At 34.4% G+C, this 24,389-nt stretch overlaps 1 protein-coding gene and 1 long non-coding RNA gene across 2 annotated transcripts in view; both read right to left on the bottom strand.

Annotated features, from left to right (window-relative positions):
• Nucleotides 1–4,068, bottom strand: part of LOC136032128 (uncharacterized) — a 112,589-nt gene extending 108,521 nt beyond the window's left edge. The window contains exon 1 of the transcript XR_010618651.1: nucleotides 3,842–4,068. The gene's annotated coding sequence lies outside the window, so the exon portion shown is untranslated. The remainder of the gene's footprint in view (nucleotides 1–3,841) is intronic.
• A 7,360-nt stretch (nucleotides 4,069–11,428) lies between these two features.
• LOC136032137 (uncharacterized) overlaps nucleotides 11,429–24,389 on the bottom strand; it is a 50,585-nt gene continuing 37,624 nt past the window's right edge. The window contains exon 5 of the long non-coding RNA XR_010618656.1: nucleotides 11,429–11,552. This is a non-coding gene — a long non-coding RNA (uncharacterized LOC136032137). The remainder of the gene's footprint in view (nucleotides 11,553–24,389) is intronic.

The following is a 24,389-nucleotide window of genomic DNA, read 5'->3' as shown; positions in this document are numbered from 1 at the left end:
GGACCGAAAATTTTCAATGGTTGCATTACACTAGTTTGCAAAAATAAAAATGAAGCATGCCTAGCTTGATAAATGATAATTAGTTATTTATTATATTGTTTGTTGGTTGGTTTAGAAAATGGTTAACCTTTACTACTGCACGCCAGCAAAAACGTAGGTTTTTCCATTAGTGCAGTAGATATAAATAGTAAAGAGTTAAATTGTCTTTATTAATAAGGTAAGTATCAAAGTAAAGTATCTTCAGATTTGGAACACCACTTTAAATGGAGAAAGAAATTTGTGACCCACTTCTTCACTAGAAGAGCTTTGCTTTGATGTCTTTTAACCTAGGAGGGACCAACCTAAGCAAAAACAACACAAAAGAAGTTTCTCTGTAAACCTAGCTTTAAAAAATACTTTAATTTGCTACTTTCACATTGCTGCAGTCCACGGCAAAACTGTAGATTTTACATGATTCCAAATGGCAAGTGGCAGGCAAGTGGACATGAACAAAAGACTAGACTAAATATTATTGTGTGAATCATCAGATTAAAAATAAGGGTACTCACAGCTAGTTTTAACAGAATGCAGGGTCCTTTATAGACAGTATTGATTGCAACTTTTCTGCAAAAAAGCCACAGTTTGCACCAACACCAACATCTGTCCCTAAATTTTGACACAGAAGCCACAGTCTGCACATGTTGTATAGGAGGGTGACCTTAGGTCAGTGTCTCTCAGGACTGTACTTGGTAGAAATAAGTCTTTCAACTTCTGTAAATGTCTTGTATACTTTCTTCTATGATTAGATTGTAGCTGGAGCCTTATTTTTTCAGCTAAGCAATGGAGATTGCCATTTTGTGTCAGGATGAAACATCAACACCTGCCAATTATCAAGTCAAAAACTGTTCTTTCATGGTTTAAATCATATTTTCTTACTTCATAATTAAATTTAAGCCCTTCTGACCTGTTTAAAATTGATGTAGTCACAAAATCAATTAAAATATTCATTTTTAAGTAACAGAATTGCTTTTTCTTTTTTACTCCTAAAGAGGTCAGATGTGCTTTAACTAGGCTGTACAATTATAGAAGGGAATGTATAAAACTGAAATAAATTTTAGAATTGAAAAATTATAGTTTCTGACCTTTCACCCATCAACCTAAGGTCACCTCCATGGGCAGCTGGTGCTGCCCAGGCTCCCGGCTAAGGCAGCTGGTGCTTTATTTGGATAGTCCCCTGTGGATTTGCAGATAGATGACCACGGGAAAAAGAGGTCACCAGCAGATTGAAGGAATCCCTAATGCTAAGTGCATAGGTTGCATGCTCCTATTCTACAATTGCTGCCTAACCAATACTCTTTATGTTGGGCAGTTTACACCCAATCAAAGGCAATGCTTAAAAATAAACTAAATACTAGGCTACCTAAAATAAATTACTAAATACCTAATGAATGAAGATCCAAGGGATTAAAGTCGTCCCTTCCTAATGAATGTCATTCCACGCTTTAGCTTTTTCTTTGAAATTTGACGCTGATCTTTGCAATATAAGCCAATGTTGCGACATAAGTATTTTCAAGAAGACTGAGCATAATCTGCAATCTATAAGACTTTGTCAGCCTTCGTTTGAAAAATTCGAATTTTCCCTGAAGATCCCTAAAAACCCTTACTTTACCCCAGATTTCCCTGAATCCCTAGATTCAAAATAAGTGTCCCTAAAAGAAGTGATTTTCCCCTAAAATGGGGTAATCTCCCTAGAAGTGGAAGCCCTGCTGTGGAGAGCCAAAATCAAAACATGCATTGATTCAAAAACGTTCAGAAATTAAATAAAAAAAAAAGTTTTTTTAAATGAAAGTAAGGAGCGACATTAAAACTTAAAATGAACAGAAATTACTCCGTATATGAAAGGGGCTTTTCCTTCTCAACCCCCCGCTCTTTACGCTAAAGTTTTTTACTGTTTTAAAATGTAGAGTTAAGAGAAAGAGTCAAACTTTAGCGTAAAGAGCGGGGGGTTGAGAAGGAAAAGCCCCTTTCATATACGGAGTAATTTCTGTTCGTTTTAAGTTTTAATGTCGCTCCTTACTTTCATTTAAAAAAGCATGTTTTTTTTTTATTTAATCTCTAACTAGCAGCTGTTCCTAATGCCGAATAACAATAGAAATAACTTTTTCGCATGACGTTAGATTATATTCAGGTTCTAGGATAGGGTAAACGGCTAAACTAGAAGGGATTGATAAAATGTAAGGACAAATGTCAAGAAAAACATTTCCCGGGCATAGTGTAGAAATAATTGTATTAGACCTATCGGGCTATATATCGTTATGAATATTTTGTAAAGCGTTCGTCAACAAGACAAATAGCGATATCCTATGTAACTTCTGGTTTTAAGATCTCGGATTCTAAGAGAGTTAATTTTTAACCTAGAATTTCAGGAAGAGGGTGGGCCCCGAATCTCCCTCCTACTGTTTCAATAACGTTTTGCATGTCTTATAATGTCTTCTTTTAAAATAAATTCTTATAAGTTATACCACTTATCCTTTTCAAAATAATATTTACCTGTTTTTTGTATATCTATATAAATATATGTTTTTCTTTGTGAAATAAATGAACAATTATAAATAATAAAACGGAGTGATTTTTCAGCCGAATTCAATTTGAAATCCAGCGTTATTCAGGAGCTTGAGCGGTGACTAGATGTTTCTATATATGAGTCTAAACCAGTTGATCCTACAACAGTCAATAAACTTTTAATTAGTGACGGATCAAAAAAACGCTGGGGTATTGTTTGTAAGTATTCCGTGAGAACTGCCAAATGTTAATGATCTTCAATAGAAAAAAAACTCTATCCCTCAATCAAAACCATCTCATCTTCCATCCCTACTTCTTCTATCAAAACGAACTAATCCCTAATACTTCCATCCCTCAACCAAGACAAACTCTTAGCTTTATCCGTCATCCCTCCGTCAAAATAGACTCATCTCTCCATTCTTCTATCAAAACAAACTCATCTGTCATCACTTCTTGAAAAGAAATTCATCTCTCATCCCTCCATCATAACTAACTCATCCCTTCTTCCATAATCCATCCATCAACTTATACTAATGCGTCGTCCTTTCATATTTAATCCCTCCGTCAAAATGAACTTATATTTCATGCGTAATCCCTCCACCAAAATAATCTAATCTATTCATTCCTCATCCTTCCGTTAAATAAATTCACCGGTCAGCCTTCAATTCCTCATCCCTCCATAAAAACAAACCAATTCATCCCTGCACCATCCCTCCATAAAAAAAAATGGTTCCTCTACTTGATGGAAGGATGAGGAATGGAGGGATTCATTTTTGATGGGGGACGAGGGATGTAGGGATTGCACACTGAAAGATAAGTTTTTCTTGATGGAGGGATAAGAGATGGAGGAATGAGTTTGGTTTGATAGACGGATGGGTTTGTTTGGAAAGAGGGAAAAGGGCTGAGTTTGATAGAGGTTATAATGGTGGAGAAATGAGTTTGTTTTGATAAAGTCTCTGGTTTGTTTTGATAGAGAGATGAGTGAACAAGGGTTGAGATTATTTTGATCGGAGGATGAAGGATGGAGGCATGAGTTTGTTTAGATGGCAGGATTATTTTAATTTGATGGAGGGACAAGTTCATTTTGACAGAGGAGATAGATTGTTTTGACGAAGGGAAGAATTTATTTTAACAGAGGGAGCCAGAACAAATCTTGCTTTCTCTTGGAGTGACGCTAAATTCTGTAAATTCGACTTGAAAGTAAATATCCAAGTGATAGGGTAGTAATAAATATCTGACTGCATCAAGGTAGATAACATAAGACGTAAGATCGATCTAGAGAATGTATGTTTCTTCTTACCTAAAATGCCAAGATTCCTGGTAGTCTTAACCTTTCAAGCATTAATGAAGAATTTGTAAGATCGATTCCCATCAAGAGGGATTCCAAGGAATAGATTATAGGTACTTCCAAATCTAAGGAAAGTACCACCTAACGTATGTATCAAAGGAATACTCAGAAATACTGAAGACGCTTTCGAAGAAAACAAAAGCTAAGACTTGGAAACGTTGGAAGCCAAATTTCAGTTTTCATTCAGCAGTCAATGAGTGAACTTGTTTGACTGCATTTAACCTAACGCATCGAATGCTATGTAATGTTTTTGACTCTGTGAATACTCGTGATAGCTTGACATAACTTTAATTGATAATTGAATAAGAAGGAGTTTCCTGCATCCTGTATTTTTTGGCCAGCATTTTCTGTTTTAAGAAAGTTATTTATTTGGATATAAGACGTAACCTTTTAACGCATATATACATTGCACGCTGGGAACTAGCGTGGGGGAAATATAGTTCATATAGAGGTAGGCGAATAGTCTTATTTAATACCATTAATACGGGAAAGAAAGGCAGCGGTAAACGTAACCGAATTGAAGGGGAATTATCGGACCCTGTGATGAATTCGACAAATAATTTCTGATGGTAGCGTTCACACTGATTGTCAGAGAACAAATGCTGAAAATTTTATTAAAATACTGGAAATGGTGCAGTTCATAAGTACAAAAATTCAGGCACTCCAACATAATGTCTTGGAGATAAAATCTGATATATGTGCATTAACCAATCGTGTTACATCGATAGAAAATAAAAATAATGTGCTTAAAAACGAACTTGTAACAGTTAAATCTGAACTTCTGGTTTTGAAGAATATTGTGGAGGGCCAATCGGAGATAATTGAGAAATGTAAGGATGAAATAAATTCAGTAGTAAGTCAATCTTTTATTGAAGAAAATCGCAAAAAATGTGCAACTTATCAAACAGTTCGTGGTAACAAACTGTAGTAAGGAATGACCCGGCTCAATAGTAACCGAAACTCTAAAAAATAGAAGTTACATCAAAGAAGAAATAGTTACATCAAAAGAATTGCAATTTAATGCTGATTTTAAATATATAAGTTTCATCAAGATTAGTCTTACCTATCAAATGTTACGAGCCTGAGAAAATTTGCCTCATTTTAGAAAATAGGGGAAAAAACCCCCTAAAAGTCATACGATCTTAACGAAAATTACACCATCAGATTCAGCGTATCAGAGAACCCTATTGTGGAAGTCTCAAAAAACGTGGAATTTCGTATTTTTTGCCAGAAGACAAATCACGGACGCGTGTTTATTTGTTGTTGTTTTTTTTGTTTTTTTTTCCAGGGGTGATTGTATCGACTCAGTGGTCCTAGAATGCCACGAAAGGACTCATTCTAACGGAAATTAAAAGTTCTAGTGCCCTTTTTAAGTGACAAAAAAAACTGGAGGGCACCTAGGCCCCCTCCCACGCTCATTTTTCTCCAGAGTCACCGGATCAAAATTTTGAGATAGCCATTTTATTCACCACAGTCGAAAAACCTAATAGCTATGTCTTTGGCCACGACTTACTCCCCTGCAGTTCCCGTGGGAGGGGCTGCAAGTTACAAACTTTGACCTGTGTTTACATATAGTAATGGTTACTGAGAAGTGTACAGACGTTTTCAGGGGGATTTTTTTGGTTGGGATGGGGAGTTGAGGGAAAGGGTTGCGTGGGAGGATCTTTTCATGGATGAACTTATCACGGGGGAAGCGAATTTCAACGGAGGGGGCGCAGGATTTTCTAGCATTATTTAAAAAAAACAATGAAAAATTAAATATGAAAAGTTTTTTCTATTGAAAATAAGGAGCAGCATTAAAACTGAAAACGAACAGACATTATAATTCATATGAGGGGTTTACCTCCTCGTAATACCTCGCTCTCTACGCTAAAGTATTTTTGGTAATTAGAACTACTTATTAGAACTACGGCCTTTGTGATTCAGGGGTTCATTCTTAAGGAATTGGGACAAAATTTAAGCTTTAGTGTGAAGAGCGAGGTATCGACGAGGGGTGAGCCCCCTCATATACGCAATAAAAACCTACGAATACAGAAGTTCGCTACGTAAGTTAATTCGTAAGTTACGTATATTTTTTACTTATGAAAACATTCGTAAAAAATTTAAAGTTAATGTCTTTTAAGTAATAAGAAACCGGAGGGCAACTATGCCTCCTACCTCGCTCCTTTTTTCTCAAAATTTTCCGTTAAAAATATGAAAAATCCATTTAGCCAAAAAAAAAAAAAAATATGCAAATTTCGTTTTAATTATTTATGTGCGGAGAACCAAGATCAAAACATGCATTACTCAAAAAAACGTCTAGAAATTAAACAAAAAATAAACAAGTGTTTTTTTAAAAGAAAGTAAGGAGCAACACTAAAAGACGAACAAAAATTACTCCGTATATGAAAGGGGCTTTTCCTCCTCAACGCCCCGCTCTTTTGCTAAAGTTCCTTTACTGTTTTAAAAGGCGGAGTTAAGTGAAAGAGTCAAACTTTAGCGTAATGAGCGGGGCGTTGAGGAGGAAAAGCCCCTTTCATACACGGAGTAATGTCTGTTCGTTTTAAGTTTTAATGTTGCTCCTTACTTTCATTTAAAAAAAACTTGTTTTTTTCTTGTTTAATTATTTTAGGGCTTAAATGAAGTACCTATCGAGGATGCTGAGTCTCTGATTTCGGATGTGTTGGTGCATGGCTTATCATTTGATAGAGAAAACTTGTCGTCTTTTAGTGTTGTTCAGTGCTCTAAAAAGTTTGTTAAAATTAAAGTGGACTATACTCAGGTTCGTTTTTCTCTTTTGAAAAATGCGAAAAAACTTAAAGGAAAACAGTTCAACATTTATAAGAATGTTTTTTTTGGTGAGGAAGTTACGCCTCGTGTGCGTATTGTGCGCAGGGAACTCCTGGGTATCTGTAAATGCCTAGTGGATAAAAGAGTTGAATGATGGGTACCCCCTACCTTACCCCCTGTTATTTGTAAAAAAAAAATAACACTGTAGATAAAGTAATTTGGTACAATGCAAAGGGTCTGTTGATACCGTAATTTGTTTTTTTTTTGGTTGATTAAGTCCTATTGAAGTTTTGTTAAGTTAGTTTTCAAGTGAACCTATGATGTTGGGTTTTTTGTTTATTACTAAGTTGTTAGCCGTTGCGCTAAGAGCTTGAGCTTTATACATGAATGGGTTACAGGCAATATTTTCATCGCCTGTTCTTTTCCTTATTAGTGTTTTCAAGTGGATTATTTTTGTTTTTCAGTTTGTTTTTCTTTTTTGTGTCTGTTTGTTATTTTATTGAAACCATGTACCGGGGTTATTTTTGAATTTAATGACAATGGATAATTATGATCATGATTCCCGGAGCATTTGCTGTCTTAATGCTCTGGAAGCTTCTAATGTAGATTTTGGGGGCGTAGGGATTTTAATATTGACCTTAACGAGCTTGATGCGAGTGTTTCTGTGGATTTTTTAACAGCTTTGTATGTCCTATGGTTTGTTTCCAACTATTAATATATGCACACGAGTAAGAACCTCGTCATCAAAGCTAATTGACAACATTTTTTCAAATTTGTTTTTTCAGCTCCAACAGTTAATAATACAACAGTTATCCAACAGTTATTAACAGTTATTAATAATGATAATGTATCCTATCATTTTGGGATTTCAACAAGATTTGATCTCTGTATTCCCCAAAAGCCAGCACCAATAATTCATAAGAGTCAAATGCATGTGTTTAGCTAGAGTAACCTTCAAAAATTTAAGCAGGCAATTGCTTAAATCGATTGGAATAATTTGATAGGACCCTACGGATGATATAAATACGAGTTTTCAAAGTTTTTACGATAAACTAATTTTGTTAGTGACAAAAACATGTATAATGGTTCGTTAGCCATCAAGGAAAAATAATCCTAAGAAACCATGTATGTCGCCTAACTTATTGCGCTGTATCAATAAAAGAGATAAACTTTATAAGAATTCCATAAATAATGGAAATGATCCGACTTGCTTAAGAATTTATAAAAATAATAGAAATGCCCTGAATAAATTACTGAGAAATGTAAGAAAAAAAAATATTTCGTAGATAAATTCACTGAGACTTGTGGTAACCCTGCAAAAACATGGAAAATAATTAAAAGTGCGATATCGACAGAGAACTCTATGATTCCCGTTGAAGTAGTAATGCAGAATGGCCTACCAACGAAGAAACCTGAAGAGATATGTAATCCTGTTTCCAAACATTTTGCTAATATTGGCGTAGATTTATCTTCCCGTATAATATCTTCTGATGATGATCCTCCCTTGGAGTTTCTTATTAAGACTCCAATTGATATTTCTATGTATGTGAGACCCTTCTCTCGTGATGAACTAGAGAAAATTATCTTTGGGATGAAAAAAACATCGGCAGGTAGTGATTCACTCAATCTTCTGGTGTTAAAAATAGCGTTTCCTAATGTTGCTGATATTCTTACTTCCCTCATTAATTTGTGCTTGAAACGAGGAACGTTTCCTGATTGCTTCAAAACTGCTAAGATTACCCCTTTTTTTAAAGGCGGTAACAAGAATGATCTTGGAAATTATTGGCCTATCTCGGTCTTACCTGTTATTTCTCGTGTGCTAGAAAAGTGCATAAACACCAGAGTTTATGGTCATTTGGAACTACGGGTTGACGTGCCCAATATCCCTGGAGACATAGCTACTGGACTGTTCAACTATGCTGAACAAAATGGATATCACAAAATTTTGGTTGGATGTGTTCGGAAAATTCTTGGGCTTGGAAAGAGGACTGCTTACCCTCAAATTAGTTTTGACTCTTAAAAAGGTTACTAGAACTTTTAATTTCTAATCGGATTAGCTCCTTTAAAAGAATATGTGGCTCCCAAAAAAGACACTAGAATTTTTTATTTCCAGTCAAATAAGCTCCTTTCAAAGTTTCTACTGTGATTCCTTCTATATAAAGTGCCTTGATCAGAAAAAAATTATACATTGTGCCAAAATTGGTCTTTACTTAGGCAGCGCTATTGCACTGAATATAATATCCAACACTATACATAAAATTGGTGCTCCCTCACCTCTCAAGCAGGTAGTGCCACGGGTAGTACCAAAGTACTATTTTAGGACCTTTTGATTAAAGCAGTAATTTTTTTAGCCCTATTTGTGAAAGAAGTAGGCTACTTTTCCAATGTTTTATGTTGAAAATAGCCCCTTTTAAAAATTTAGCTTTCAAGAAAACAATTTTCTCATTATCACTATGTTTCCCCTGTCAAAAAATAGTAGTTTTTACAGTTTTGTTGACCAGCATTAGTAGAGCAGGACGTAACGTATAATATACTCTTATTTTCATACAACATTTCTTCTTTTGTGAACCTAAGAAAACAAAAAGACAATGCATTACAGGTTGTAGACAGTATTTTGGTTTTTGTTTAGTCATATATTTGACAGCTACAAAGAAAAAAAAATGATTGTATAGATACACAAATAATAGAAAAATATTATGTTGAAAAGGAAATATGATAAAGGTTATAAGAAGTTATTTTAAAATAAGACATTATTAGCTAGGGAATGCGTTATAGAAATAATGGGAGGACAGTAAAATTATTGCTACACTATATCCAGGAAATATTTTGCCCGACATTAGTCTTTTATCAACTTTTTTAGTCCCCCTCCAGTTTAACCGTTTACTCCCCTTCCTTAAAAAAATGCTTGGATATAATATAATGTCATAAGCGACGATTCTGGGAGATATTTTTATTGATCAATCCTTTTTGTACAATCAGAAAAAAATTAACTCGCCGAATTTCCCACCCCCGTCCTCGAAATTCAAAGATCCTTTTGTGCCCACCTCCATACTTTGTGATTTAACACCTCTTCTAGGCAGTACTGGGATTGGCGTGGTTAAACTTGAAGCGACTTTGAAATTAATTGAATTGAAGTGTTGCGACTTTGAAATTAACAGACAGCAAATTTTTGGGTATAAGAAGATGTTACGAAAGCAATTCTTAATTCATAGTATTGATATAGTTAACACATTTTGAGTGTTCTTCCACTTTGTTTTACCACTTACCAATTTATATTGACCCTTAAAGTGCAAATATGTAGCAAAAACTGAATATTTTACCTGGATTTTTCAATGCGTCAATGTTTTTTCAACATGGTTAGTCGTAGCCTAAATTGAATCCACACTGACGAAATCAAGAAACGGAAAAACACATAGGGAATATAGCCTAGAATTTTGGCTATATATTTGCAATTTATGGGAGAGGAGGGTTAAATATAATGGTAAAATATTCAAATTTAAAACAACAATTTTTCGCTTATTGTGAAGTAACAATTCTTTCTCAACATGTTTCCATTTTCATAGACCAATTTCTAGGCTTACGCCAATTCTTGAATGTAAATGAAATAGAATTTGGTTGGAATAGTATTTGGCTCAGAAAATGGCATAAAACAGACTAGAATCTTTTCTTTTTCAATATAAACAGGGTTGGGATTATTTACGAACGAAGACAGGAGGAGTGGAACCTGCTCGACAGCCCTAAAATTCCGAATATTTGAACTTTTTGAAGTCCCAAATCAACAAATCAGACCTTGTCTTATAATTTCCCCTCCCCTCATCCACAGAAAAGCCTTTTATTACTTCAAATTTAGAAATTTTACGGAAGACACAATTCCTCACTACCAAAACGTTCAACTGCGACTGAAAAGCAAATCGTATTGGACATTAATACCCTAATAGTTATTGTCACTAATAAGTACACATTCTCTAACTGAAAATTTTTTATGACTTTTGAAAAAATTGGTTATAACTCATCTGCTTATATGCAGTAAGTTCAGCAAATGTGACTATTCATTTTAATTTCTGTTTCTTTTGGGTTTGATAAATCTTTCGTAATAATTTTTGTTTATATAAGTTTTACTTGCCTCTTTTGGGAAATAATGTTTAATTAGTACGGTGAACAGAAAGGATATTTTAATAAGGTAACGATAGAACATGGTCTCTGAATGCCTTTGATTGGCATTTAGTGTTGCTTATGGCTTGTGGTGGGACCAAATGCATGTAAATTCTAAGGATAAATTTAGCAGCTTAATATATTTATCAAAAGCTTGGTAGATATATCTACCTAGAATTTCTTTACAGGACTTACCAGGGAGGATTGTAATGGGCAGCAGATGCGTTTGTTTGATTTTCCTTTTTACACTAATTTGAAAACAATACCTTCTTTCTATAAATTTGATGTGCAAAAAGAAATACAGCTCTAATACTAATAGCCTAATCAAGAATAGAATAAACAGCTAAAATAATACTAATTGGATGAAAAAACCTTTAATTTAAAAATAAATTACATAAAAAACTTTTGTAACTTAAAACTTTCTTCTCTCTAGCCTCAATACCGTCTGTGACCATAGCTGTACGGTGCGTATCCATATTATGGATATGCATAACTGTATGTAGGGTAATAATGACTATAATATTGATAAGGATAATAACTATAGTGATGAGTTTCTGCTCCTTTCAGATCTTCTTCGGCAGGAGCTTCTCTTCTCAGCCTGTAACTAGGATCGCCGAAGGAAGAACCCCATCTATTAGCTGTTAACCAACCCTCTTTTCATATTTTGAAAATCAATAGCTGGTTCCTTTGGATTATTTGCTTTGGCCAATACTGTTGAGACATAAAGGGCAACAAGCAGAATCTAGAAAAAAAGTAAAGTATTTATTTTTATGTAAATAGGTATGTTAAAAATGTGTATATATACTTCAGAGATCTATGTCCATAGATGACATTCTATTCATTATTACGAAACTATCGAATTGTTATACATTCTCGTTTGTGCTTGTTTCTTCACTATCGGTTAAATGATGAAGTTGTCGGTCTATCGAAGTTTTTGAAACGGCATGTTCAAGTAAGAACGCAATCAGTTATCACACGACCAAACGCTATTCCTCAGAGTTGAAAAAACAACAACTACAAAACAATATCGAAAGAAGGGACTAAATTGACTTGTAGCCAGTTGAACTTTGTCCTTTTCAATCGTAGACATCGTGACGGATGAAAACTTGGAACAATATCTTACATAATCTAGTTGGTATTATAAAGCTATCCGTAACTTCTCAGGATTAAAATACCATAGTTGACACTAGTTATTACGAAACTACCTCATTGTTTTACGTTATCGTTTAAACCCGTTGCGTAAACACTTAATTCTGTCAGATTTAAAGAGATCGAACGAATACAATGTGCACCAATTTGCACAGATTGCTAGCCCACAGTGAACTAAAACTCCGAATATTTGAGCTTCTTGAAGTCCCAGATCAACTTATCAGACCTTGTTTTGATATTGCCATCCTCCCTTTATCCACAAACGAAAGTCATTTGTGGCTTCCAATCTAGAAATTTTTGGGTAGACACAATTTTTTACGATTAAACGTTTCAACTACGAATGAAAATACAATTCGTAGAGGATATTAATACCCTATCCCTGATAGCTAGAATTCTCTAATTAAAATTTTGAGATGACACCCATCGGTGTGTTCGTCCTCCAATTTTGTCACATATTTAGAAAAACATGGAACGGAAGAAAGTAATATGAACTGCTTTTTCTAAAAAAGCATCAAAAGGAGACAATAAGCAATAAAAATAAATAATTTTTTAGTGCGGTTTCAGCAGAAGGGATGGCTGTCCTCCTCTACTGCTTAAAGACAAGAGTAGTTGCACAGGATTGGAAATTATTTTAAACCCACTATTAAAATTTAGAGTAAAGAGCAGGGAGTGGAGGAGGGGAAGTTCTCCTCAAATAAAGGTGTTCGTTGTAGGTTTAAATGTACCTCTCACTTTCAGTTGAAAAAGCGCGTCCTTTTTTGTTAGTAGTACACTTAAAACGGGGAAATTGTCGATAACTATTAATCATCGGCATAGTGTTAAAGCAATGGCATTTTCAACAGGTCAAACATATTAAGCATGCACGCTTATGTTATTTCTTGTCATGTCGGTTCTTTTTGGAAATCCAGTCTAACTTGTTCAGAATTCCTATTCAAAGAAAAGAAATAGTCATATTAGAGCAAAAAATACAAAGAAAAAATATTCGTGTGAGTAATTCAGTCTTAAAACTAACGAAACTACTATGAATGAATAAATGACAATGCTTTAGAGTGAAAATAATTAAACGTCGTTGGTTGCATTGTCGAAAAACATCATTTTCAAATGATATTAATCTTTATAGAAATTCCATTTTATCTTGCTTACTCTTTATTTTCTTAGTATCCTTCTTATAAAAACTCGAATCCCATAAATGGAAGGAATATTGTCTTAAAGTAAACACATGTTCAGATTCACATAATCCCTTGGATGCTTGTGCTAATGCAAATAAATAAATGTTGTAATAATTTCAAACACTTGTGTTATTTTGTTCAATGTATTAGCTCATAATATACTTGCTTATTAAAAAGTTTCTTTCAATTTCTTTTTAATTGAAGCAATAAACATTTATTACCTCACAAAATGTAAAAGAAACTTCACAAAATAAAAAAGGGGGTTACTCATGTTTTTTTATAAGCTTCTCATAGCTTAAATTTGTCAAATAACAAAATTAGACATTTTTCTTGTTTTTAACCAACGAAGATTATTGGGAGTGATAATCAAATAAAACGAAAAAGAATACACTTAGAGTAATATCCTGCAACAAGCTCCTTAGTCATAATATGCTTGATAATATCTTGTTAACATAATGTTACCATACCATAGTTTTTTCTCTGAGTTAAAATACTACATTTAAAACTAAAAGCTCTTAAAAAAATCATTGCAAGAATTTTAATTAAGAAAAAGCTACATGCAATGAACTTTGCTTTTGTTTAAGGTAATAAATAATAAAAACAAGTTTTTTAAACTGCAAGTAAGGACCGACATTAAAACTTAAAACGAACAGAAATTATTCCTTACTTGCTGTTGGGGTGGCACTTCGCGCGCCATCCCCCCAAGCCCCCCCCCCCCCCCAAGCGCGTACGTCGTTACGCGCCATATTAGTTACGCGCCATTGTAGTTGTGTCCCTATGTACCACCTATGAATATAGATAGATTTATATATGTGTTTTAAACTACGTAAAACTTGCGAATATACAACATTCTTGGCTTTCATATTGTCTGTGCTTATACAAAGCCTTATGCACTAATAATGACGTCATATGCAAACGCTGTTTTTACAAACAAACAAACATGCATACACACAACTCGTTTTTATATAGATAGATAGATAGATAGATACAATACAAATTAACTGTGTAAAACTTGCGAATATACAACATTCTTCGCTGTCCAATTGTCGCTGCATATAAATAGATTGTCAGGTTTACCGACCCTCGTACATGCAACGTACAATTGTCCATGGGAAAAACAATCAGTATTAAGATCTATACCACATTTTGCTAATGATTGACCTCGAGCTTTGTTAATGGTGATTGCAAACGCTAATCGAATTGGGAATTGCAATCTTTTAAATTGAAAATGCAGATCCGTTGGAATCATGGGAATACGAGGAATAAGAACAGCCTCACCCTCAAAAGGCCCTGTCAAGATTGTGGCCTCTATTAGGTTTTCCATTGTTTTTTTTTACGGCAAGTCGCGTGCCATTGCAAAGCTTTGGTGGGTTGGTATTTCTTAAAAGTATTATTAGTATGCCTATTTTTAGTTGTAGCACGTGTCGTGGAAACCCTGAAAGATCCACGGAATTTAAAAATTCAGATGGATAATTAACCGCTTCATTTGGTTCCAAAACTGTGTCGACTGACTTGTAAAGGACTGCCTGGTCTCGAATCTTGATCAAAACAATATTGTTGATTTTGTGGACGTCTATATTTTTGGGTGCGAGAATCGCTCTTTCACTTAGCCATTTATTATTTTTATAATTGTTTAGAATATTCGGAAATACTTTTTCAATCAATTCATTTTTGGACGTCTCTAAATTACAGAAATCAGCAGGTAGTTGTATATGTCCTGCAAATTGAGTCTACTGGGAGCTTTCCGTTTCCAATTGCCAGCAATTGATCTGAAAATGTTTGGCCAGAGTTATCGTTTTGCAATCGGACACGCATATTTGTAGTTAATTTTAATGTTTTTACGTGTGCCCATAAATTAGAATTTTTCAGGCAAGCATTCATTTCGTCTGCAGGGGTTGATCTAGGTATTATAGGTAATGTTTGCCTGAAATCTCCCGCAAGCAATATTAATTTGTTGCCAAAAGGTTTAGACTTCCCTCGCAAATCTTTCAAGCATTGATCCAGAGCCTCGAGCGATTTTTTGTGTGCCATTGTGCACTCATCCCAAATAATAAGTTTGCATTGCTGCAATACTTTACCCATCCCAGATGAAATATTGCTCGTGGGAGTTTCTGTAGAATGCAAATTCAGAGGCAATTTCAAAGCGGAATGAGCAGTTCTTCCACCAGGCAGCAACATTGCGGCTATTCTGCACGACGCAATTGCCAACGCTATATCATTTTTTGATAGAATTGATGCCAGAATCAGTTTTATCACAAACGTTTTACCAGTACCTCCTGGCGCATCCAAAAAGAAAATTTCTCCAACGTTGTTATCGACACAATGCATTATCGTATCATAAATGTCTTTTTGTTCCGACGTTAACTTGGAAATGTTATTTTTTACATACGACAATAGATCACTCGTGCTGAAACTTTGTTCACGATCCAATTCTACACATGTCGAAACAGCAGCGATACGGTTAGGTGAAGGCATTCCCAAATCCTGAAGAGGTTTGTTTGCCATACGTACGCACAAATCTTCTATAATAACTAAAGTGTAGTTATAAATTTCCGATGTAAAATCAAAAGTTATATCTGACGTCTCTAACTGTTTTCGATGGAGTATATCTTCGGACATTTTTGACTTATATTTTTCCCATAACCCTGTAGGAGCTGATGGAGAGCAAGTTGTTAAAATGATGCCAAACAATGCACGAATTTGACTTGGAGTTGACGTTTCGCACGCGTCATTGTTGCTGTTATCCCAGTGTTGGTCATTCTCCAATAAATTCAGAGCTTGGCATGCACTACGGTAAGTGTCATGTATAGTACCGTTTACAGTTCTCAAATACTCAAAGGATGTCGGACCAGGTACATTCACCAAAAGCAGGCGTAGAAAGAAGCATTCATGTTGATTGGGGTGAACGGTGTAGAGTCTTCCTATCGTGGTATCTTTGAAGATGGTAGGTTGGCCGTTGACTCACTTACCCTGTTTTCGACGTTCAAATACTTTATTTTTAGTATTCCCCGTGTAATACGAAGGCACTTCAGTATACAGCAGTTTTGTTGCAAAAGAATCATTTTTGCAAAGCGAAAAGAAAGCGGTTAACATTGTATCCGGTGGATTCAGGGCTCTTTGTTGCACGTTGTTTTCCGAGAAATAAACACGTTGACCATTCTGTAAATGTACCGCTAAGTGAACAACAGCTGGACTACGTTCATGTATCGGAAATGAAAGAATTCGCCAAACAGCTTCATTACTGCTTATGTATCTTCCAGCCTGATATTGTACAATTTCATCGATATCTTTGATTTCGGGCTGCAAGCCAAAAACTGCCATGTCACTGCCTTTGTTGACGTATTTACATATGTATTTGATTGCATTTTCGGAGTTACAGTATTCAACGTTTATGTGTGCATTAAATGTTTTTGATAATAACGGGGAATATGGAACAAACCACTTGTTATCTACTTCGATGGTGGTACCGTTACGCTTCTTTATTATTGCTGTTTTACCGCCGTCTTCAGTAGATCTTCTTCTATATTGTGGGTAGCCATCATTGCCAGTAATTGTGTTGGATACTAAAAGTCGAGGATATTGCTTTGTGCACCTTCCTTTGGCCATGCATGGTGAATTTTCGTTCAGTGCACTGCAAGGTCCATGTATCATATTTTTTACAATAATATCATGTAACCCCTTATCGACATTTTCATCAGGTATTTCAGCGAAAATCACATCATCAATTTCGTTCGAAGTAATTTTTTTATGTAGCCAGATTAGTATATGTGCGTGTGGCAAACCTCGTTTTTGCCATTCCACTGAGTACATCCAGCATCGCACTGACCCAAACACTTCAAGTTTTACTATGAAGTTTATCAGTGATTTCAACTTTTGCCGGAAGACACGGGCCGTAATGTCATGTCTATGAACCGGCCCAAGATTGATTACATGTAAATCTATATATATATAAAAATAAGTTGTCTGTGTGTGTGTGTGTCTGTCGAGTGACGCCATGTTTGTGTGTCGAATGACGTCATGTTTTCGACTGACAAAATTACAGACCGGGACATGGGGACAAAAATGACGACCGGGACACCGGCACATCTTCTATATATATAAAAATAAGTTGTCTGTGTGTGTGTGGGTCTGTCGGGTGACGTCATGTTTGTGTGTTGACTGACGTCATGAAGTTAGTTGTCGTCATTTTTGTTATGACGGTGACGTCATTAAAGGTATTTAAGACATGCGTTCACGGAGAAATCTATTAATGTTTAATTGTAAAATGACTGATGAACTTACAATGGCAACAGCCGAGGAAGATGCTCAAAGAGTCTATGCCAAAAAACAAACATTTTCAGATAAATTGCTGGCAATTGGAAACGGAAAGCTCCCAGTAGACTCAATTTCAGGACGTATACAACTACCTGCTGATTTTTGTAATTTATTGACGTCCAAAAATGAATTGATTGAAAAAGTATTTCCGAATATTCTAAACAATTATAAAAATAATAAATGGCTAAGTGAAAGAGCAATTCTTGCACCCAAAAATATAGACGTCCACTAAATCAACAATATTGTTTTGACAAAGATTCGAGACCAGGCAGTCCTTTACAAGTCAGTCGACACAGTTTTGGAACCAAATGAAGCGGTTAATTATCCATCTGAATTTTTAAATTCCGTGGATCTTTCAGGGTTTCCACGACACGTGCTACAACTAAAAATAGGCGTACCAATAATACTTTTAAGAAATATCAACCCACCAAAGCTTTGCAATGGCACGTGACTTGCCGTAAAAAAAAAGCAAATGGAAAACCTAATAGAGGCCACAATCTTGACAGGGCCTTTTGAGGGTGAGGCTGTTCTTATTCCTCGCATTCCCATGATTCCAACGGATCTGCCTTTTCAATTTAAAAGATTGCAATTCCCAATTCGATTAGCATTTGCAATCACCATTAACAAAGCTCAAGGTCAATCATTAGAAAAATGTGGTATAGATCTTAATACTGATTGTTTTTGCCCATGGACAATTGTACGTTGCATGTTCGAGGGTCAGTAAACCTGACAATCTATTTATATGCAGCGACAATTGGACAGCGAAGAATGTTGTATATTCGCAAGTTTTACGCAGTTAATTTGTATTGTATCTATCTATCTATCTATCTATATAAAAACGAGTTGTGTGTATGCATGTTTGTTTGTTTGTAAAAAGAGCGTTTGCATATGACGTCATTATTAGTACATAAGGCTTTGTATATTCACAGACAATGGGAAAGCCAAGAATGTTGTATATTCGCAAGTTTTACGTAGTTTAAAACACATATATAAATCTATCTATATTCATAGGTGGTACACAGGGAAACAACTATAATGGCGCGTAACTAATATGGCGCGTAACGACTTACGCGCGCGAGTGGGGCTAGGGGAGGGGGCTGCGAAGCCCCCCAGCAATAAATGACGACCGGGACACTCAAAGAGAAAGCGACCGGGACACAAGGAATGTTCGATTAGCAATCACCATCAACAAAGCACCGGGACACAAATGACGACCGGGACACAGGGAGTAGAAATGACGACCAGGACATAAGTAAAAAAAACAAACAAAAAAACTAAAAAAAAAATGTAAAAACAAAAAAACTAAAAAGAAAAAAACAAACTAAAAACTAATAAAAAAACTAAAAAAGCTAAAAAACTAAAAAAAAACTAAAAAAGAAAAAAATAAATAAAAAAAGGAAAAAAATGAAAAATAAAGGAGAAAAACAAAACTAAAAAAAATAAAAATAAAAAAAAAACTAAAAAGAAAAAAAGGGGAAAAATACAAAAATTTATTTCATCATATACAATTTCAAAAACGAATGTATATACAGACCGGGACACCGGGTTACAAATGACGACCATGACACAGGGACACAACTACAACGGGGAAGCCGGGGGGCACAGGGGGATATATAAATGACGACGGGGACACAGGGAATGTTCGATTAGCAATCATCATCAACAAAGCTCAAGGGCAATCATTAGAATCATGAGGTATAACTAAAAAAAAAAAAAAAAAAGGTAAAAAACTAAAAACTAAAAACAGACCAATTCAAAAACGAATGCATATACAGACCGGGACACCGGGACACAAGGAATATAAATTACGCCCGGGACACTCAAAGAGAAATCACAGACTGGGACACCGGGACACAAATGACCACCGGGACACAGGGAATATAAATGACGACCGGGACACAGGGACACAACTACAACGGGGATGCCGGGGAGCACAGGGGGATATATAAATGACGACGGCGACACAGAGAATGGTCGATTAGCAATCACCATCAACAAAGCTCAAGGGCAATCATTAGAATCATGAGGTATATATCTGAATACGGATTGTTTTCCCATGGATATGTTGCATGTTCAAGAGTCGGTAAACCTGACAATCTATTTATATGCACAGACAATGGGACAGCAAAGAATGTTGTATATTCGCAAGTTTTACGTAGTTAAAAACATATATATATATATATATATATATATATATATATATATATATATATATATATATATATATATATATATATATATATATATATATATATATATATATATATATATATATATATATATATATATATATATATATATATATATATATATATATATATATATATATATATATATATATATATATATATATACTAGCTGTTGGGGTGGCGCTTCGCGCCACCCCAACACCTAGTTGGTGGGGGCGCTTCGCGCCCCCCCCCAAGCCCCCCCGCGCGCGTAAGTCGTTACGCGCCATAATAGTTACGCGCCATTGTAGTTGTGTCACTATGTCCCACCTGTGAATATAGATAGATATATATATATATATATATATATATATATATATATATATATATATATATATATATATATATATATATATATATATATATATATATATATATATATATATATATATATATATATATATATATATTACATCCCCCTGTTTCCCCCGGTGTCCCCGTTGTAGTTGTGTCCCTGTGTCCCGGTCGTCATTTATATTCCCTGTGTCCCGGTCGTCATTTGTATCCCGGTGTCCCAGTCTGTATATACATTCGTTTTTTAGTTTTGTTTTTCTCCTTTATTTTTTCCTTTTTTTTTCTTTTTTAGCTTATTTAGATTTTTAGATTTTTTAGTTTTTTTATTAGTTTTTATTTTTTTTTCTTTTTATTTTTTTTGTCCCGGTCGTCATTTATATCCCCCTGTTTCCCCTGGTGTCCCCGTTGTAGTTGTGTCCCTGTGTCCCGGTCGTCATTTATATTCCCTGTGTCCCGGTCGTCATTTGTATCCCGGTGTACCGGTCTGTATATACATTCGTTTTTTAGTTTTGTTTTTCTCCTTTATTTTTTTCCTTTTTTTTTCTTTTTTAGTTTATTTAGATTTTTAGATTTTTTAGTTTTTTTATTAGTTTTTAGTTTTTTTTTCTTTTTAGTAATTTTTTTTAGTTTTTTCCTTTTTTTCTTTTTAGTTTTTTATTGGTTTTTACCTTTATGTTAGCTTATTTTTCAGTTTTTTCCTTTTTTTTTAGTTTTTTTTTATTTTTTAGTTTTTTTTAGTTTTTTACCTTTTTTTAGTTTTTTTAGTTTTTTTTTCAGTTTTTTTTTTTAGTTTTTTATTGGTTTTTACCTTTATTTTAGCTTATTTTTCAGTTTTTTCCTTTTTTTTTAGTTTTTTTTAGTTTTTAGTTTTTTTAGTTTTTTACCTTTTTTTAGTTTTTTTAGTTTTTTTAGTTTTTTAGCTTTTTTATTTTTTTTATTAGTTTTTAGTTTTTTTTGTAGTTTTTGCCTTTTTTTTAGTTTTTTTAGTTTTTTAGCTTTTTTATTAGTTTTTAGTTTTTTTTGTAGTTTTTGCCTTTTTTTAGTTTTTTTAGTTTTTTTTTCAGTTTTTTTTTTTAGTTTTTTATTGGTTTTTACCTTTATTTTAGCTTATTTTTCAGTTTTTTCCTTTTTTTTTAGTTTTTTTTAGTTTTTAGTTTTTTTAGTTTTTTATCTTTTTTTAGTTTTTTTAGTTTTTTTAGTTTTTTAGCTTTTTTATTTTTTTTATTAGTTTTTAGTTTTTTTTGTAGTTTTTGCCTTTTTTTAGTTTTTTCAGTTTTGACGTCACCTGATCCAGTTTTTTCAGGTGACGTCACCTGATCCACGATCCACAGATCCACAGACAACTTATTTTTATATATATAGATAGTTTTTTTTTTTACTTATGTCCTGGTCGTCATTTATACTCCCTGTGTCCCGGTGCTTTGTTGATTGCTAATCGAACATTCCTTTTGTCCTGGTCGCTTTCTCTTTGAGTTTCGTCATTTATTTTTTTCTTTTTTAGTTCTTTTAGTTTTTACCTTTTTTATTTTTTTTTAGTTTTTTAGATGAAAAGTTTTTTTAGTTTTTTCCTTTTTTTCTTTTTAGTTTTTTATTGGTTTTTACCTTTATTTTAGCTTATTTTTCAGTTTTTTCCTTTTTTTTAGTTTTTTTTATTTTTTATTTTTTTTAGTTTTTTCCCCTTTTTTTTTAGTTTTTTTAGTTTTTTTAGTTTTTTAGCTTTTTACTTTTTTTATTAGTTTTTAGTTTTTTTTGTAGTTTTTGCCTTTTTTTAGTTTTTTCAGTTTTTTTTTTAGTTTTTTATTGGTTTTTACCTTTATTTTAGCTTATTTTTCAGTTTTTTCCTTTTTTTTAGTTTTTTTTTAGTTTTTAGTTTTTTTAGTTTTTTACCTTTTTTTAGTTTTTTTAGTTTTTTTAGTTTTTTAGCTTTTTTATTTTTTTTATTAGTTTTTAGTTTTTTTTGTAGTTTTTGCCTTTTTTTAGTTTTTTAGTTTTTTAGCTTTTTTATTAGTTTTTAGTTTTTTTTTTAGTTTTTGCCTTTTTTTAGTTTTTTTAGTTTTTTAGCTTTTTTATTTTTTTTATTAGTTTTTAGTTTTTTTTGTAGTTTTTGCCTTTTTTTAGTTTTTTCAGTTTTGACGTCACCTGATCCAGTTTTTTCAGGTGACGTCACCTGATCCATCCACAGACAGACAACTTATTTTTATATAGATAGATATATATATTTATATATATATATATATCTATCTATATTCACAGGTGGGACATAGGGACACAACTACAATGGCGCGTAACTAATATGGCGCGTAACGACTTACGCGCGCGGGGGGGCTTGGGGGGGGGCGCCAGGTGTTGTGGGGCCACCCCAACAGCTAGTGTAATAAAAAAATCTGGACGACCATAGAGACGAACATACGCAATAGCATATTGAGCATATTCATGCATATGACGGGGACTGCCAGCATATGACGAAGGTAAAATTGTTAATCTTCTAACGTTTGTGGTATTACCGTCATTTACAATTGCATCTCGCAAATGAATGTATTGTTCAGAGCGGAGCTTGGTCTGATTCAGGCGGATATATAGCAAACGTTCTGATTCAATGTTAGCATACATATCAACGACGTATTGGTGAAACAATTGACGGCATTTTAAAATATAATTTTCTTCATCCTGCCGAATCATTAGTCTATAGGAATAATAATGCATTGCACTGCATTTCTTATTCATTTCTTGGTTAGTGGCTGGATTCATCAATTTAATATTAAAGTGATAGCCGTCGGCTCCATCCCAAAAAATGAAAGGATATTGTAGGGCATCGTAGCATCGATGAGTTTCAGCAATTCTTAACAACTGAGCGTTTCGCTTATGAAGAATAATATCTCGAGGTAAAAACTGATCACCGACCATAACGATTGCCACTTCGTCGATAGTTGGAGCATTGTATGTACGCACATGTTGGCCAGGAGGCGTTTTGTCAGCGGAAATAACAATTTTATGCGTATCAGTAGGCATCAAATCGATGGCAGTTTTGAACAGACGCACTAAATTATTATTTTCGTGGAAAAGATGTTGCAATTGGGAAACGATTGTCCTTTCAACGTTGGGAGAAAATTCGCAACGTGCATTCAATTCAGAATTTCTATCACTGATGAAGTACAATTGTAAATATTTATGATTCTCGCCTGAGAATGGTAGAAGGGACCCTGCTCTATGATAAACTTGCCCTTTTACTTTGAAAGTAGACATAAATTGATCTGGATTTTCGATTTGGGCTCCAAACGACGTCATTTGGAAACATGAGTTATATTTTCTGGATTTGTGATAAAAAACGCTTAGATTCTGACGTAGTTCCAGTAAGGAAAGTCTTCAATGGCTCTGGTGGTGCAGCCAATAGAGGAAGTTTAACTTTTCCTGAGGCGCAACACATTCCCATTGTTTCACCATTGAATTTCAAGGCCTTGCAATAGGGACAAATTTTAGACATAGTCCCGATTTGAACACATCTACTCAAGCTATAATCATTGACTGGGCTGTACCTGAATGCCAGGCGATAACTTTCAGGTTGCTCTGATTCCTCGGCACGCTTTCTCTTCTTACTTTCTCTATCAGCAGCAAGCCTGATTTCTTGCTGTTCTTGTGATTCCTCGGCATGCCTTCTTTTTTCACTTTCTCTTTTAGCAGCAAGTCTGGTTTCATGTTGCTCTGGTAGTTCCTCGGCATGCCTTCTTTTTTCACTTTCTCTTTTAGCAGCAAGTCTGGTTTCATGTTGCTCTGGTAGTTCCTCGGCATGCCTTCTTTTTTCACTTTCTCTTTTTTAGCAGCAAGTCTGGTTTCGCGTTGCTCTGGTAGTTCCTCGGCACGCTTTCCGTTCTTTCTTTCTCTATGAGCCTCAAGCCTGTTTTCTTGCTGTTCTTTTTATTCCTCGGCACGCTTTCTTTTCTTACTTTCTCTATCAGCAGCAAGTTTTTTGGCATAGACTCTTTGAGCATCTTCCTCGGCTGTTGCCATTGTAAGTTCATCACTCATTCTACAGTTAAACATTAATAGATTTCTCTGTGAACGCATGTCTTAAATACCTGTAATGACGTCACCGTCATAACAAAAATGACAACAACAAACTTCATGACGTCAGTCAACACACAAACATGACGTCACCCTACAGACCCACACACACACAGACAACTTATTTTTATATATATATATATAGAAGATAGATATAAAAGGGGTTGACCCCTCCTCAACGCCTGGATCTTTACGCTAAAGTTTTACTCTTTCTCTCAGCTCTTCTTTTTAAAACAATAAAAAACCTTAGCGTAAACAGTGAGGCGTTGAGGAGGGATCAGCCCTTTTTTATACGGAATAATTTCTGCTCGTTTTAAGCTTTAATGTCGCTCCTTAACCTACTTACAGTTTAAAAAACTTAATTTT

The sequence above is a fragment of the Artemia franciscana genome, chromosome 10 (genome assembly GCF_032884065.1).
Source record: "Artemia franciscana chromosome 10, ASM3288406v1, whole genome shotgun sequence".
Taxonomy (NCBI): domain Eukaryota; kingdom Metazoa; phylum Arthropoda; class Branchiopoda; order Anostraca; family Artemiidae; genus Artemia; species Artemia franciscana.
Note: the sequence above shows the minus strand (reverse complement) of the source record. Positions and strands in the feature narration are given on the sequence as shown.